The sequence below is a fragment of the Serinus canaria genome, chromosome W, assembly GCF_022539315.1.
Source record: "Serinus canaria isolate serCan28SL12 chromosome W, serCan2020, whole genome shotgun sequence".
NCBI classification, from domain to species: domain Eukaryota; kingdom Metazoa; phylum Chordata; class Aves; order Passeriformes; family Fringillidae; genus Serinus; species Serinus canaria.
Window position 1 is genome coordinate 8,231,862 of NC_066342.1, and position 4,850 is coordinate 8,236,711.

A 4,850-nucleotide genomic window follows, 5' to 3' on the forward strand; every position below is an offset into this window, starting at 1 on the left:
ACGCTTCCTTCATGTCAGGTGACGGTGCGTCCGAAGGAACCTCGCAGTTTCTGGCGGGAAGTTATAGCTAAGACTGACGAGATGTGTGATCCTGCATCCCCACGGCAGCTGCGGGATCGAGGGGGAGTCTCCTCTGGCTCTGCTGATGCTGCAGGAGATGCAGAGCCTGGCGCTGTCGGGCTGACTCCCAGCCCAGCATCTGCTTTTGTCCCTGTGATGCCCACAGGACAGGATGTGGCAGGTGCTGCAGCTTCGTCAGAGAGTCTCCAGGCCTTCCCTGTGATCAGGGGTGTTACTCACAACACCCATCAACCTATTTTGTTTAAGGTGGAGCAGGAACTTTGCGATGCGGTTGTTAAGCATGGTCTGGGGTCTGTGGAAGTTATGCACATTCTCCGGAGAATTACCGCGGACGTTCTGACACCTCACGACATCCGCAAGCTGGGCCATGCTCTTTTTAACCCTGTGCAATTTGTGGTTTTTGACGCCAAGTGGACTCGCCTGGCAGCTGAAGCGGTGCGGCAGAATGCTGCGCTGGGGGCGCAGGACCCTCGGCGTGTGGTTGTCGCTGACATGCTGTTGGGCACGGGGCATTTTAGTGATGTTCAGGGGCAGGTTGTCTATGATCCTCTTGTGCTTCAACAGGCCCACAAGCTGGGCGTGGCGGCACTGGTTCAGGCTGTGGAGGTGGCTGCTCCGCAGGCGCCGTATGAGACCATTCGCCAAAGGGCTGATGAGCCGTTCATGGACTATGCAACGCGGCTGTCTGCAGCTCTGGAGAGGCAGGTGTCTGATGCTATGACAAGGGATCGCCTCCTTTCGAACATGTTAAAACTTAACAGCAATGAGGCTTGTAGGAGGGTCATAGCGGCTCTGCCTGCGTCTGCTACTATTGCAGACATAGCAGAGGCCTGTTCGAATTTCAACCTTGTAAGGCCAAAGTTGGGTGCCGTGGCTACTGCTGTGCAGCCAGTCTGGGCAGCGCCGCAGAGCCACTGGCCGCAGCAGGGGAATGCGCGGAATGGCAAGAAGAGGGGGAAGAAGGCGCAAAAGGCCAAATATCCCATGTTTTTATGTGGTCGGTGTGGACGGCCTGGTCACATGTCCAATGCTTGCAAGGCGACGGCTCATGTTAATGGCCAGGCTTTGCCGGGTTCAGGAAACTGGAAGCGGAGCGCCCCGGAGAGATGCGCTCTGACACAAGTCTCTCTCCAGACCCTGGAGCCGATGGAGGTCTGCTCTGCCGGCTTGCGGCCAGCACCCGCGGATCAGCAGGTGCGGATGTCTGCACCGCAGCAACTGTTGTCTTAGAATCTTGTCGGATACACAAGATTCCCCTGGATGCTTTTGGTCCCTTGGGTGGAGGCATGAGTGCTCTCCTGATGGGGAGGTCTAGCGCCACCATTCAGGGCATCATTGTGCACCTGGGGCTCATTGATGCAGACTCCACAGGGCAGATTTGTGCCATGGTTTCCACACCCACCCCCCCTGTCACAATCCCAAAAGGGACGCGCATTGCTCAACTTGTGCCTTTTAAGTCCTCTGTTCGCAGGACGGCTGACCGGTCACGTGGTGTGGGCGGCTTTGGATCCACTGGGTCGCCTCAAGTTCACTGGACCACCGTCCTGTCCAGGGACCGTGCCGAGATGCTGTGCACCCTGTCCAACCCTGGTGCGACGCCGTCGGACATCCGCCTCCGCGGACTTCTTGACAGTGGGGCTGATGTCACGATTCTCTCCCTTTCTGCCTGGCCCCCGGAGTGGCCCCTGGATCCGGTGGAGACGCCTGTCACAGGACTGGGAGGGACGGCGCAATGTTTCGTGAGCCAGCGGCCCGTGCTGGTCGCAAACCCGGAGGGACAGACGGCCTGGGTTAGGCCTCATGTTACCTCTACCCCTGCTAACCTCTGGGGGAGGGATGTTCTGTCCGCCTGGGGGGTGCGCATCAGGACGGGTTTTTGATGGGGGCCACTGCGACGAAGGGCGCAGACTGTTCTACGCCTCCTATACGGTGGCTAGTCGACAAACCTGTTTGGGAGAACCAGTGGCCCCTCCCTCATGAAAAATTGGTCGCCCTTTGAAATCTGGTGCAGGAGCAGTTGGACCAGGGTCATCTGGAGCCTTCTACCAGTCCCTGGAACACTCCTGTCTTCTGCATCAAAAAGAAATCTGGGAAATGGAGGTTGTTGCAAGACCTCCGAAAGGTCAATGCCGTGATAGAAAGCATGGGAACGTTGCAGGTGGGCATGCCATCGCCTACCATGCTTCCCGCGGACTGGCCGATCCTCATTGTGGATCTGAAGGATTGTTTCTTTACAATTCCTTTGCATCCCAATGACAGGCAGAAATTTGCCTTCACGGTGCCAGCAATTAACAACGCTGAGCGTGCATAGAGATATCAATGGAGGACGCTGCCCCAGGGCATGCGCAATTCCCCAGCCATATGCCAATGGTATGTGGCCCAGGCCTTGTCTGGAGTTCGCAAGCAGTTTCCTGATGCACGTCTGTATCATTATATGGACGACATTTTGGTGGCTGCGTCCACCCAGGATGAGCTGCTGAGGATTCAGCCTCGGTTGCTGGATGCTTTGCATGCTCATGGGCTGCAAGTGGCTCCAGAAAACGTTCAACAACAACCACCTTGGAAGTATTTGGGTGTCAAAATTATGGAACAGACAATTTGTCACCAAGAGGTGCAATTTGTGCATTCTGTGACGACACTGAATGATGCTCAGAAATTGGTAGGTGTCATCACTTGGTTGCGTCCATATTTGGGACTGACCAATGCACAGCTGTCTCCGCTGTATGATTTGTTGAAAGGAGACAATGATCTAAAGTCACCTCGCACATTGACCCCTGAGGCGCAAAAGGCGCTGGAGGTGGTTCAGCAAGCTGTTTTGGCTTGCCAAGTTCATCGCATTGATCCCTCCGTTGATGTCACTGTGTTCATCACCACTCCAGATTCGCATCCCACAGGTATCATTGGCCAGTGGAGTGACAAATGGTCCGATTCCTTGCACATCTTGGAATGGGTCTTCCTGCCCCATCAGCCGCAGAAGACGGCGACTGCATTGTTTGAGCTAATCGCTCGCTTGATAATCAAATGCCGGCAGCAGTGTTTGCAATTGATGGGTGCGGATCCCGCAAAGATTGTACTCCCGGTGCAACGGGAGGATTTTGACTGGAGCTTTGCAAACAGTGTGTCCCTGCAGAGTGCTCTGGAAAACTTTTCAGGGCAGATCACTTATCATCTGCCCAGCCATAAGCTGTTGCATGTGGCAAAATTCACACGAATGTCTTTGCGGCCCAAAAATAGTCAGGAACCCGTGCAAGGACCCACGTCTTCACTGACGGTTCCGGGAGGACCGGAAAGGCCATTGTTACCTGGAAGGATGGATCTGAGTGGCAGGTTCTGGAAGGCCATGAGGATGGATCAGCCCAATTGGTTGAACTGAGGGCTGCTGTCATGGCATTTGAGAAATTTTCCCAGGAGCCTTTCAACTTGGTCACGGATTCCGCCTATGTGGCCGACATCGCGCAGCGATTGGGTCATTCGGTTTTGAAGGAGGTCAGTAATCCTGCCTTGTTTCATTTGCTGAAGACCTTGTGGCATGCCATTCAGGCTCGGGTTCATTCCTTCTATGTTCTGCATGTGAGGAGTCACACCTCTTTGCCAGGCTTTATAGTGGAAGGAAACGCGAGGGCTGACAAGTTGGCTAACCCAGCGTGGGTAGCACCTCAGCCTGATGCACTCGCGCAGGCCAAGGCATCACATGGGTTTTTCCACCAAAACGCACATACCCTGCAGAAGCAGTTTCAGCTGACGCCAACTGAGGCTCGTGACGTTGTTGAGTCGTGTGACGACTGCCACGCGCTTGCTCCGCCTTTGCCGGCAGGGGTAAACCCCAGAGGCCTTAGGGCCTTGGAGCTTTGGCAGACCGATGTCACCCAGATTGCCGAGTTTGGCCGGCTCAAGTATGTGCATGTCACGGTGGACACGTTCTCCTCTGCGATGTGGGCTTCTGCTCACACTGGAGAAAAGGCCTGTGATGTCATTGCCCGCTGGAGGCAGGCCTTTGCCATTCTGGGCATGCCTTCTGCTGTGAAGACCGACAATGGTCCTGCTTACGCATCACAGAAGGTGCGGCAGTTCCTGCAGTTGTGGGGTGTCTCACACAAGTTTGGTATCCCTCATTCTCCAACCGGTCAAGCTATTGTAGAACGCGCTCATGGTACTCTGAAGCGGGTTCTTCAAAAACAAAAACGGGGAATGCAGGGTGAAACCCCGCACAGTCGGTTGGCGAAAGCTTTGTACACAATCAATCATCTCACTGTGCCGCAGAACTCAAATAATCCTGTCATTTTGAACCATCATCTCTCGTTGCAGGCTGCGGATGAGGCACTTCAGCCTCGAGCGAAGGTTCAGGTGCGGAATTTAGTCACCAAACAGTGGGAAGGTCCCTATGACCTTATCGCTTCGGGGCGCGGGTATGCTTGTGTATCCACAGATACTGGGGTACGCTGGGTACCTTCGAAGTGTGTTCGCCCTGACCTGCGACCGCAGAGACAGAATCCGGCCGACGGGCAACATGGAGACCGTGACCAACCTGAAAGGCATCAAGCGGGTGACTCATCGAGTGATGACTCGGATGCAGACGACGCGAGTGATCGCTCTGATGACTCCTCCGCAAATGGACACTGAACATTGTTCATGTTTGTTTTTCACATTGTTCATTTTCTTTTTTGTTTTTTCTTTTTTAGACAGAAAAGGGTGAGATGTTGCCCTGATTTTGTAAAACTTTGTAAAGCCTTCTGATGTTTATATTCTCTCAACAAACTTTCTCACATACA